Raw genomic sequence first — 13,523 nt, forward strand, 5'->3', positions numbered from 1 at the left:
ACTCCCTGACTCGGGGATTCTGGGGCGCCCAGAAAACTGCATTTTACCAGTCCAAATATTTTTAATAATATATAATAAAATATAAGATATAGCGGGGAAATGAAATACACAGATTTTAAGTGTGCAATTCCATGTCACCCACATCTCATCAAGATATAGAACAATTCCAACACTCCAGAAAGTACCATGGGTCCTCTTTCCAGTTTCTCCACCCCACTGCTCATCCCCCCAGGTAACTACTGCTCTGATTTCTAGCACTATTCCTAAAGTTTCATCAGTTTTTAGACTCCATAATAAATGGAGCCATACAGTATACATTTGTTTTGTTTCTGACTGTTCTCATTTGGAATCATGTTTTTGAAATCCATTCCTGTTGTGTGTATTAATAGTTTAGTTTCTTTCTTTTGATTAAACAGTTTTTTTGATCCATTCACCTGTTGATGGACAGACACCTGGACTGTTTCTAATTTTTGGCTGTTATAAATAAAGCTGCTATGATCATTTTGTACGAGACTTTTTTGTGTGTGAACACGTGTTTTTGTCTTTTGGGTAAATGTCTAGGAGTGGAATTGCTGGGTCATAGAGAAGGTATTTGGCTTTACTAGATTCTAAAGTGGCTATATGATTTTGTATCCACACCAGCAATATATGAGGGTTCCAGTTGTTCTACCTTTTCATCAGCGCTTGATATTGTCAGTCTTTGTGATTTTAGCATTCTAGTGAGTGTGAGGTGGTATCTCGCTGTAGTTTTCTGGGTGGGTGATTTTAATGCATGAGTTCCAAGGAGTACACTTGGAGAAAACTCCTGTCTAATCCAATCCTTGCATTTGCCTGCAAGGTCCAGCAGAGGAAATGTCCTCCCTGAGGCCCACAGCTGGTTGAGCAGAGGCAGGATCAGGACACAGGACTCCCATCCCAAGCTAAAGCTCTCTTCTTGGTATCATGCTACCCCTTTGGCCCACACCTCCTGAGCCTGTGTGTATGAAGCATGGATCGTGCTCTGCCTAGGACCATTCAAAGTGGACCTGGCAGGGCACTTCTGAAGAGTCCCCACCTGCCACCCAAGCAGCAGCATCCATGGGACTCAGGTTGAGAGATTGGGCTTGGCCAGGTACATATGGTGTGTATGCGAACATAGGAACAGGGGTAGGAAGCTGCTGGCTAGCTACTCTTGACTCTAACTCCCAGGACACAGACCTGGCTTTACTGCTCTCCACCATCTTACCATACATTTGAAGAGCCAGCCTACGTGAAAGCCTAAACCCTGAGAGTTCCTCTGCTTCAGGTACTCATGGGGGGCTTTGCATATTTTCTGATCAAACACAGAGGAGATGCTGGGTGGATGGGAATAAGTAAGCAGGAATCCTGGGGCTTCCAAAGTCTTCCTTTGCCTGTAAGCATTGTCCTTTTTGAGATGGAGTCTCACCCTGTCGCCCAGGCTGGAGTGCAATGGCGCGATCTCAGCTCACTGCAACCTCCGCCTCTCAGGTTAAAGCAATTCTCCTACCTCAGCCTCCTGAGTAGCTAGGATTACAGGCGCGCACCACCACACTCAGCTAATTTTTTGTGTTTTTAGTAGAGATGGGGTTTCGCCATGTTGGCCAGGCTGGTCTGGAACTCCTGACCTTGTGATCAGCCTGCCTCAGCCTCCCAAAGTGGTGGGATTACAGGCATGAGTCACCGCACCCAACCTCTACATGTGCTTTTTAAGATCCTCCAGAACCTGGCCTGACCTATCCCACTTGCCTTGTTTCCGCCTGCCTTCACCTTGCACGTGGTGCTCCAGCAATAGTAGACACTGGTCTATTGTTGTTCCCCTACCCCCTCCCATCCCCATCAACACAGGCAGTGGGGATTGTGTTTTCCAAAGATGACTGCACAATATATCTCCCAACCCAAAGGCTCTTGCAGTGTGACTGACGCTCCTCCCACTGAGAGGAAGGGGGTCTCTGTTTCCTCTCATCAAATTGGGATAGGGGCTTGAGACCGGTCTGACCAACAGACTATGGCAAAAGGGATGATTTTTGATGCTAAGTCATATAAAAGCTAGAACTTCCACCTAGCTTGCTCTCTCTTCTTTGGGATGTGTGCTGTAGGAATCTAAACACTGTGCTATGGAAATGCCCAAACTAGCCCACATGGAGAGACCCATGTGGAGGAGATCTGAGGCCTCCAACCTGCAACCAGGCTCAACCACTAGATTTGTGAGTGAATAAGCCTTTAGATGATTCCAAACTCCAGCCTTCAGTGTTTCCAGTGGAGGCCCCAGTCAGCAGAGAGCAGAGACAAGCTCCTCCTGCTGTGCCCTGTCCGGATTCCTGACCCTGACTGGATACCAAACATAATTAAGGGGTGTTTTATGCCAATATTATGATAATTTGTTACACAGCCATAATGACTGGAACGCACACAAGATTTCTTGCATCCTCCCCATGTTAATTCATATTCCCCTTGCTCCAAGCCCAGCTCTAAGCTTAACTCTTCTCTTTCAGGTTCAGCTTGGTTGTGACCTCTGCTAGAAGCCCTCCCTGGCCTCCCTGTGCACTGAGCTGGCGGTTCCTCCTTTGCGCCCCAGGTACATGCTCAGATCTGTGTACCCTCCACTTTGTCCTCCAGCTTCGTGTTTGGATGTTCACAACTCCCATGAAAAGGGCCCCCGAGAGCTGGCACAGTGCATGTGTTTCCTCTCCAGACTTCTACAAACCTGGCACATAATTGTTTGCTGAAAGATGGCATGTTCCTAAAACAGAGGAAGTAGAACCTGAATAAAGCGAAATCCAACTTCCCACTCCCTGCTCTCACTTCCTCTGGGACAGGCCTTGAGCAAGAGAGACAAAAAGAACAAGAGATGATCTTTCCCTTTAATGGGATTTCAGTCTGATCAGGGAGATAGTAACAGAAAGACTAGACTAGACTAGTGTGTGATTAAATGACATTTGCCATCCCCAGAAGAGGGAGAGACCTGCATGGAACAGGGTGGTCAAGGCAGGCTTCCTGGAGGAGGCAAAGACTTAGATTTAACAGTACCAGAGCTCCAGGATAGATCCTCCTCTGACTGAACTCCCTATTTCTTTCTCCCACCCCAACCTTCCCGGGTCCCCAGCTGAAGGGGTACGTGTGTGTGTGTGTGTGTACATGTGCCTGCACACATGTACACATGCGGTTAGAAAGGGGGTATTAGTATCTCTCTCCTAGGATGGAGTCTCAAGGACAGGCCCATCATCTCCTCAGTTTGCCCCTCTCTCTCCCACTTCACCTGGGGAATGGAATAAGAATGGGATAAGTATAATACAATGAGACGAATGCAGAACCAACTAGATGTACACCCAACAATGTGGATGAACCTTAAAACAGTGCTGCCTGAAGAAGGCAAGAAACAGAATGAAATCTGCAGCACATCATTCATATAAACTAAAAATACATGCACAGAGAAAGGCCACTTTTTTTTTTTGGAGACAAAGTTTCGCTCTTGTCACTCAGGCTGGAGTGCAATGGCACGATCTCGGCTCACTGCAACATCCACCTCTAGGGTTCAAGCGACTGTCCTGCCTCAGCTTCTAGAGTAGCTGGGATTATAGGAGCCCACCACCATGGCCGGCTAATTTTTGTATTTTTAGTAGAGACGGGCTTTCACCATGTTGCCCAGGCTGGTCTCGAACTCCTGACCTCAGGTGATCCACGTGCCTCGGCCTCCGAAAGTGCTGGGATTACAGGCGTGAGCCACCGCACCCAGTCAGCAACGTATGTTTTATAGAGACACAGACAAAGATGTGATGTCAAACACACTAATGTGGTTGCCTCATTTATGGATGGGGGACTGGGCTGGTGAATGAGGATTAAAGGAATAAATAAATAAAACAAGAGAGGGCCTCTGTACAGAACGGTGATGACAGCATGCCGTCGAGGAGAATGATGAACTTAAACTTTTGCACCTGAGGGCCAAACAAAAGCTCAAAACCAAAATCTCTCTTAGAAATGATGCCACTGACTTTAGGATGGCACTCATATCTGTGTGAGTGGGAGAGAGAAGGGTTTGGGGCAGGGATTTCACTGTAGCTGTAATGTTTTATTCCTTTAAAAAGATAAGATAATCTGAAACAAAATGTTAATATCTGTTCAATCTGGGGAGAGGCTATGAGGGTTTCTCTTAAACCATTTTGTGTACATTTTAAATACAGTCATGCATGAGTTAATGATGGGGAATAAGTTCTTAGAGATACATTGTTAAGCAATTTTGTTATTGTGTGAACATTATCGAGTGTACTTACACAAACTTAGAATGGAATAGCTGACTATATAACTTAGACTATATGGTCTAGCCTATTGCTTGAAGGCTGCAAACCCATACTCCATGTTACTGTACTGAATAATGAAGACACGTGTAACACGATGGCAAGTATTTGTGTATCTAAACATAGAAAAGGTACAGTAGAAATGTGGTATCATAGTCTTATGAGACTACTGTTGTATATGCAATGCTTTGTTGACTGAAACATCATTATGTGGTTCATGACTGTATATCATAATTTAAAAAAATATTTTAAGAGGTTGCCAATCAAGACACTACAAACTAATTTTGTGGCTTTTGTCAAAATTCATTTCTTTCTTTCTTTCTTTTTTTTTTTTGTTTTGAGACAGGGATCACTCAAGCAATCCTTCTGCCTTAGCCTCCCAAGTTGGTGGGACTACAGTCTTGTATGCCACCACGCTTGGCTAATTTTTTTTTTTTTTAATTATTGAATAGAGATGGGGTCTTGCTATGTTGCCCAGGCTGATCTCAAACTTCTGGACTCAAGTGATCCTCCCTTCTTGGCCTCCCAAAGTGGGATTACAGATGTGAGCCACTGTGCCTGGCCCTGGCTAAATTTTAAATTATTTTTGTAGTGACAGGGTTTTGCTATGTTGCCCAGACTGTCTTGAACTCCTGGCCTCATGTAATCCTCCTGCCTTGGCCTCCCAAAGTAGAATTCATTTCTGTTGCTAGGTTGGCCTCTGAACAGTTTTACAGAGCTGAATGCTCTAGTCTTCTGTGACACAGTCTTTTTCTTTTTTTTTTTTTTTTTGAGACGGAGTCTCGCTCTGTCACCCAGGCTGGAGTGCACTGGCTCAATCTCGGCTTACTGCAACCTCTGCCTCCTAGGTTCAAGGAATTCTCTTGCCTCAGCCTCCCGAGTAGCTGGGATTACAGGCATGCACCACCATGCCCGGCTAATTTTTGTAGTTTTAGTAGAGACGGAGTTTCATCATGTGGCCAAGTGGTCTTGAACTCCTGACCTCAAGTGATCCACCCACCTCAGCCTCCCAAAGTGCTGGGATTACAGGCATGAGCCACCATACCCGATGACACAGTCTTAATAAGGAGAAGAATATGAAGAATTTGACTTTTTATTGATGCTAAAAGCATTAATAAATAAGATCTTTGGAAAAATGTGGAAAATGGAAAATGTCACTGCCTGCTGTCTGTAGGGTGAAATCAAATGGCTAAAGAGCTATAGGAGCATTTTGTTCTCACTTGTTGGGTCAGATCAACTTCCCAGGACTTTTTGGGAAGATCACAAATCCTAGACAATCGTACTGCACTGCTCTAGGAATTCTTGGAGGGCTGGAAGGCTCACAATTAGGGCTTTTTCTCTGGGCACCAACCTGACACCCATGGCAAGGGGGCTGAGCAGTATGACTCCTGTTGGCCTGAGCCATAGCTGATTGGTATAGAGGGTCAAAGCTGGGCCAATCAGATTATCTGTCTCAAGATTCTGGAATTCTGAACTGGGGCAGAGACAGGGAGCTGTGGGAATGCGGTTGCTTTAATGGGAATGTTCTGGTGAGGAGATGCATTGACTCCAGATGCTTACATCCTTTCCTGAGGCTCAATTGTTCAACCTTTTCTTGAAATTTAGGGCCAAACAAAAGGTCAAAACCAAAATCAGTCTTAGAAATGATGCCACCGACTTTAGGATGGCACTCATATCTGTGTGAGTGGGAGAGAGAAGGGCTTGGGGCAGGGATTTGACTGTAGTTGTAATGTTTTATTGATTATTGTGAATTTTGTCATATTATTGGGATTTGTCAGGGTTGATTTCTATTACTTGTCCTATGGAGTAGGTTACTATATTTTTGTCTTCTCACCTTCCCCTGGTGCTGCTGTTAATACATATGGTATCTTTATTGAGTTAGAAAACGATGCCTGACTCTGGGTGGACAAGCAAGAAAAAGCTGTTCTTTCCTTCAGGCGGACACAGCCTCTAACCAGGGTGGAAGTTTTGGCCAGTGGAGTGCGGGCTGGGTTTCAGGCCATACTCTGCTCACTTCCTTGGCCCAGCCCTTTTGTGCATTGCACAGATGACATCCCCATTTATGGCGGCCTTACACCTGTCCACCATGTGCTTTTGGGATGATCTGTCTTATGCAGCTAGGCATCGTTCAGAATATGAAGGGCTATTCCAGACAAGATTCACGGGACATGGACTATCATGCAAGTCCTATTCTGGACTTTAAGGCTCATGACAAAGATGTTCAAAGTCAAACCTGCTCAAAGTCAAGACTTAAAGGAAATGTAGGAAAACTCTCTGGCCTGATAAAGTCCACAGAAGCCTCATCTTCTTCTGATGAATGATCTTCAGGCTTGAAAGGATGCCTTCCTCCAAACAGGCTGGCAGACATTCTTGAAATGTCAAAGGATAGGCCAGGGATGGTGGCTCACGCCTGTAATCCTAGCACTTTGGGAGGCCAATGTGGGCAGATTGCCTGAGCTCAGGAGTTCAAGACCAGCCTGGGTAATGTGGTGAAACCCCATCTCTACTAAAATACAAAGAATTAGCTGGACATGGTGGTGCGCGCCTGCAGTCCCAGCTACTCGGGAGGCTGAGGCAGGAGAATCACTTGAGCCCAGGAGGCGGAGGTTGCTGTGAGCCAAGATTGCACCACTGCACTCCAGCCTGGGTGACAGAGTGAGACTCCGTTTCAAAAAAAAAAAAGAAAGAAAGAAAGAAAGAAATGCCAAAGGGTACTCTTCCATCCCCCTGTGAAAAAAACTAAAAAACTAGTGGTGAGAAGTTAAGAGCAAGATCACAGGAACAGATGACAAGGAGGTGTCTGAAGGCCACAATGAGAGTGACATGGAAACCAGTCAAGGCACTGATGGCCATGGGAAGAAAATGGTCTCAAGGAAGAGATAATTCCTTGAGAGGAGGCTGCTCCAGCTCCGATTTTTTCATTCATTTTACAGTCAGGGAGCCACTCCACCCCCGAAGAAGGTAATATGAGTCCTACTACCTTTCTGAAAGGAAGGTGAGTACAGAAAAGCAAGACAGTAACTTTCCCAAGCCAGGGAACCCCTGTCTCCCCAACTTCTGCATCATGTAGACCATTTGTATCTACAACTTACAGGAGGCAGTGTAGACTAACAGTTGAGAATGTGAGTCTAGAATCAGAATGCCTGGGTTCAAACCTCAACTCTGTCACTTTCCAGCTATTTGGCCTTGGACATATTACTTAAACATTTGTGTGTTTTAAAACGTGTACACAATCCTTTGACTCTCTTTCCATCAAGAAGTGGAGCCTATGTCCCCTCCCTTTGAACCTGGGTGGAAATGTGGGAGTGCCTAGACAAATAGAATGTGGCAAAAGTGACACTGTGTGATTTCCAAGGCTAGGTTAGAAAAGACCCTGCAGCTTCTGATGATTCCTTTAGGGACACTCATGTCGGGAGGCTTCAGCTGCTGTGAAAGAAACTCAGCTACCCTGAGGCTGCCTTGTAGAGGGACTGCATTTAAAGTGAGAGATTCCTGAGGAGTCCCAGGCATCCAGCCCCAAGCAGTGTGAACCTCCTAGTCTAGACCCCAGCATTTGAGCTGACCTCAGCCCCAGCCACCAATTGACCGCAAACTCATGAGACACCCTGAGTGAGAACTGCCTAGCTTAGTCCCTGTCAACCCTCAAATTTCATGAACAAAATAAATGATTGTTGTTGTCTTAAGACCACTGTTTGGGGATGGTTTCTTATCATGCAATAGATAGCTGATGCAGACTTTTCTATAACCTAGAAACGGAATGCTGCCATCACAGAACCTAAGTCATGTGGCTTTAGGACTGGGAGATGCGTAGAGGTTGTAAGGACTTTGAGGATATTGTTGATGGAAGTCTGATAGTTCTCAAGGAAGTTGCTGGTGAGGGCTTAAAGGAAAGTGAGAAAATTTTATTAGAAGCAGAAGGAAAGGGGACAACCCCTTATTACGTGGTGGAAGAAAGTTAGTAACATTGTCACTTGAAGCTATGTGAGCAATAGAAAATGTGCCTAATGAAGGCTGGGCACGGTGGCTCACACCTCTAACCCCAGCACTTTGGGAGGCCGAGGTGGGCAGATCACATGAGGTCAGGAGTTCGAGACCAGCCTGGCCAACACGGAGAAATCCTGTCCCTACTAAACATACAAAAATTAGCTGGGCTTGGTGGCTCATGCTTGTAATCCCAGCTACTCGGGAGGCCGAAGCTGCAGAATCGCTTGAGCCCAGAGGGCAGAGGTTGCAGTGAGCTGAGACTGTGCCACTGCCCTCCAGCCTGGGTGACAGAGTAAGACTCTGTCTCAAAAAAAAAGAAAAAAAAAGAAAAATGAAAAAGAAAATATGCCTAATGAACTAATGGTTTGGGCTAAAACAATTTTTAAGCAGACTGTTGAAAATGCTAGTTGGATTAGAAAATGCTAGTTGGATTATTTTAGCTGTATATGATAAAGACAGAGAAAGATGAGTTAAAAGGAAGCTTTAACTTTCAAGCAAAATTTATAAAACATATACAAGAGCCAGGGGCTTGCTGGGTTTGAAAATAAATCTGCTTTTCATTCTCGGCCTCCCAGATGGCAAAAGATTCTCAAAGTATGAAAGGGCTTCAGGACAAAGATAAAACCCAGAGTGGGACTATAAGAACCTTTGTTAAAATCTCAGAAATATCTAAGGCTTCATAAAATATTTTGAATAGACAAAGGCCCTCTAAGTATTTCAAGAGTGTGCCTCAGTGCTCGCTTCAGCAGCACGTATACTAAAATTGGAACAATACAGAAAAGATTAGCATGGCCCCTGTGCAAGGATGACATGCAAATTCATGAAGCACTTCATATTAAAATAAAAACAAATTAAAAATAAAATAAAAAAGAGTGTGCCTCACAGATCCTCTTCATTAAACAACAGGGCTTCTAAGTATCTTAAGTAAATCGTTTTACACCAGCCTCAGATTGAGAATGTAGAGAATGTTTTCTTGATGAAATGTTTGGTTATAGCTTTTGACTAACAGAGTGAGCCCCAATAGGATTCATGGGAAACCCACACAGTTTTTAATAGAATTATTTTGTCAGAAGCACCACCAGCTTGGGCAAAAAGGGTCAGAATAGTGTGAAATGAAAAAAGGCTTTTGGACCCCCAAAATTCTATGGGAAGGAAACAAGCTGAAAACTACTCAGTTGGAAACACCAGGTGTATTAGTCGGTTTTCACACTGCTGATAAAGACATACCTGAGACTGGGCAATTTACAAAAGAAAGAAGTTTAATTGGACTTACAGTTCCACATGGCTGGGGAAGCCTCACAATCATGGCAGAAGGCAACGAGGAGCAAGTCACATTTTACGTGGATGGTGGCAGGCAAAGAGAAGATGAGCTTGTGCTTCTTTTTTTAAAACCATCAGATCTCGTGAGTCTTATTCACTATCACAAGAACAGCACGGGAAAGACTTGCCCCCATGATTCAATTACCTCCCACCAGGTCCCTCCCACAACACGTGGAAATTCAAGATGAGATTTGGGTGGGACACAGCCAAACCATATCACCAGCCATTTTTTATAGAGAAAGAAGGATGATTCAGAAGGTAGAACCAAGAATCTAGAGAACAGAGCCAAAAGCCACAAAGAATCATTCCCAGGCAGTAGAACTGAGCCCTAATCAAGAAATTGGCAACACAATATGAGCCTGAATGGATTTCAGAATTGCTATGGACCAGTCATGGCTCTGTGCATCCTCTCCCCTCTCTTGAATAAGAGTGTTTATAGTGGCTACACTATGCCTATCTCATCATTGGATGTTCAGTGTGTAAGCAGCAGATAACTTTTTTTTTTTTTTTTTGACACAGTGTTTCACTCTTGTTGCCCAGGCTGGAGTGCAATGGTGTGATCTTGGCTCGCTGCAACCTCCGCCTCCTGGGTTCAAGCGATTCTTCTGTCTCAGCCTGCTGAGTAGCTGGGATTATAGGTGCCTGCCACCATGCCCAATTAATTTTTGTATTTTTAGTAGAGACAGAGTTTCACCATGTTGGCTAGGCTGGTCTTGAACTCCTGACCTCAGGTGATCCAACTGCCTTGGCCTCCCAAAGTGCTGGGATTACAGGTGTGAGCCACCGCACCCGGTCCAGTAGCAGATAACTTGTCTCTTTAGTTCACAAGTCTCTGAATAAAGAGGAATAGTACTTAAGGAAATGTGCCTGAGGAATTACGTCTGAGGAACTTCCTCCATACCTGAATGGTTGATATAATGGGATCCTAGACCTCTCTAGCCTAAATCTGATGCCATAATAGATGAGATTTTGGGGGATCTTTGCAAAGGAATGAGTATATTTTGTATGTGAAAGGAATGTAAATAATTTATGTCCAGAGGATAGACTATGGTGGTTTTAAATATGGCTCAGATTGTTGACCCATTTCCTATCAAGAAATGGAACTGTTTCTCCCTCCTGCTGTACCTGGGCAGGCCTTTTTAACTGCCTTAACAAATAGAATGAGGTAGCAGTGACACTGCATGGCTTCCAAGTTCTGGATCAGGAAAAGTGACGCAGCTTCTGTCTCTCTGGATATATGACTTTGGATTGCTGAGTGGCCATGTAAAAAACTCCAGCTATAGCCGGGCGCGGTGGCTCATGCCTGTAATTTCAGCACTTTGGGAGGACAAGGTAGGCGGGTCACCTGAGGTCAGGAGTTTGACACCAGCCTGGCCAACACGGAGAAACCCCATCTCTACTAAAAATACAAAAAAAAATTAGCCAGCCGTGGTGGTGGGCGCCTGTAATCCCAGCTACTCGGGAGGTTGAGGCAGAAGAATTGCTTGAATCTGGGAGGCAGAGGTTGCAGTGAGCCAAGATCGTGTCATTGCGTTCCAGCCTGGGCAACAAGAGCAAAACTCCGTCTCAAAAAAAAAAAGTCCAGCTATTTTGGGGCTGCCATGTTGGAGAGCTCATGTGGAGAAGCCACACAGATAGAGAGATGCCTGAAAGACCCTGGCTTTCGCAGCCTCCGCTTGTTTGTGTCCTCCCAGCCCAGGCGCCAGACCTGTGAGTGAAGAAGCCTTGAAACTGATCCTATCCTCAGTCACAGTCTGACTACAACTTCATGAGACCCCGAGCCAGAACTTCCCAGCTGATCCAAAGAAACCATGAATGATAATAAATGATTATTGTTGTTTTAAACCACTAAGTTTGGAGGTGGTTTGTTATTCAGCAATACATAACCTCTTTTCTAAGTGATCTAGAAAACAGGACAAACAATAATACCTACTTCAAAGGAGGGAAAACAAGTAAGGAGTAAATGAGTTAGACTTTGTAAAGCACTGAGCTCAGGGTCTGGTATGCAGTAAACTCTCAATGAATGCTATTTACCCTTTACAGAGCTTCTCAGTGGCTGGTATCTTGAATGACAGTGAGTCAAACAAAAGTGGTGTTTACTTTAAGTGTACTCTGTTTAAGAAGGAACTATGTGCCTGACAGTGAATGTTTGTTGAATAAATGAAAAAAGACAATGATTTTCTTTTTTGGGGGATGGTTGCTACTCTCCAAAGATGGCCCTGGATGATATTCATTCCCTTCTAGAGTTCCTTCCCGTGCTGAATCTGGTCCAGGCTTGTAATTCACCTTAAGCAGCAAAATATGTCCAAAGTGGTGCCAAGCCATTGCCAGTCCTAAACTTTAATAAGGCTTGGTGACTTCCACTTTATTACTTCTGGGAGCCCTTAGCTGTGATGTAAGAAGTCTAGATACCCTCTTGGAGAAATCCACATGAAGAGGAGATGTGGAAAGGCCACGTGGAGAAGGAGGAGCCCATACAGGACAGCAGGAGAGAAGGAATCCCATCAATGCACCAGTCCCAGCCTAGCCCAGCCCTCCAGGTTCTTTGCAGGGTGCCTGACATGTGAGGCCACCATCTTGACTCAGCCAGCCCAGTCTAGCTCCCAGATGACTTCAGTTCCAGCTGCCATCTGGCTGCAGCAGCATAAAAGTCCCTTGGTGAGATCAGTGGAAGAACTGCTCAGCCAACTTATAAAGTTGTAAGAGATAATAAATGTTTGTTGTCCATTTTAAGCCACTGCGTTTTAGAGTGGTTTGATACATACAGGTAGATAACCAAAAAGTAAGTGCCTAGGACAGCGCCTGCCATACAGCAGGCATTCAATAAATATTGGCTGACTAAATGAATGAACCTCTTCATTCTCTTCCTGTGAAACCTTTTCTGCCTGGGTCTGGGCCTCCTGAGACGCCCTCCTTACCTGCTGCTCACCCCTCCTCACCTGTTGCTCACCCCTCCTCTTCTGCCTTGCCCATGTCCCCCAAGGAATAGGGGACTAAAGTAAAATGGGTGCTCCTGTTGGGTTCCCAAGTGCACAAAACCCTGAAACAGGTCTCCCTTGTGAGGAAATTCCAGGCTGTAGATCTCTAGGTATAATGGAGGCAGTTCTCTGTAAGTTTGTTAAGAGAAAATAGAAGAGAGAATCTGTTCTGGTTCTCTCTTCGGTTTGAATTCCAGTCTCTCCAAGTCCTGACTGTGTGGCAATGAACTGCTGATTCAACCAACTTCCTTATCTGGAAAATGGGTTCAATGTCAAGGCCTTAGTGTAAACAAGTAACCATGACATCCTTGGTACAGCACCTGGAGTGTGGGAGGTGCCATGGGGTCATTAGTGTGTCTGCAACGTGGATGAATCTCATAGACAGGATGAACTAGGTAAGCTGGTCGTGAAAGCACATACTGTTGGTGATTTCATTTCAATGAGGTTCAAAAAGAGGCAAAATTAATTGATGGTGAGAGAAGTTCAAAATCACGGTCACCTATGAGGGGGACGAATATTGACTGGGAAGGGGATTCAGGGAATCTTCTGGTGTATTTGCAGTGTTCTACATTTCATCCAGGTGTGTTTGTATGTAAAAGTTCATCAAGCCACACCATTAAGACGAGTGTGTTTTACTGAGTGTGTTATATTTCCCTAAAGAAGTTGAAAAAATGTTCGCATGTCTTCCCTTCATGCAGGAGTGATCTTCAGGAATTCTCCAATTCTAGGGCCTCTTGCTCCTCATGGGCTCTCTGTCCTGCCCCCTCACCCCAAGTCTGCCCTAGAGCAGCTTTGGCAATGATATCTTCCTGCATTGCATGAATTGGCTGGCACTGCCCAGCCTGGCCTGGGGCTGAGTTCCAGGATGGGAGTCATGTTGAGGGATGCATTAACCTGCTCCTGAGAGGGCAGAGTGGCTGGGCTGGGGTGTCCTCAATGTCTCTGGGGG

General features: G+C 45.0%; 1 long non-coding RNA gene and 1 other non-coding gene across 2 annotated transcripts in view; both read left to right on the top strand.

Annotated features, from left to right (window-relative positions):
• LOC103784546 (uncharacterized) overlaps nucleotides 1-13,523 on the top strand; it is a 244,680-nt gene that overhangs the window by 120,567 nt on the left and 110,590 nt on the right. Inside the window, exon 3 of the long non-coding RNA XR_008624372.2 lies at nucleotides 2,493-2,575. This is a non-coding gene — a long non-coding RNA (uncharacterized LOC103784546). The remainder of the gene's footprint in view (nucleotides 1-2,492; nucleotides 2,576-13,523) is intronic.
• On the top strand, nucleotides 9,010-9,116 carry LOC112439040 (U6 spliceosomal RNA). Its single transcript, XR_003027337.3, has one exon. It is a non-coding gene; the product is annotated as a U6 spliceosomal RNA (small nuclear RNA).

This window comes from Pan paniscus, chromosome 12 (genome assembly GCF_029289425.2).
Source record: "Pan paniscus chromosome 12, NHGRI_mPanPan1-v2.0_pri, whole genome shotgun sequence".
Lineage (NCBI taxonomy): Eukaryota > Metazoa > Chordata > Mammalia > Primates > Hominidae > Pan > Pan paniscus.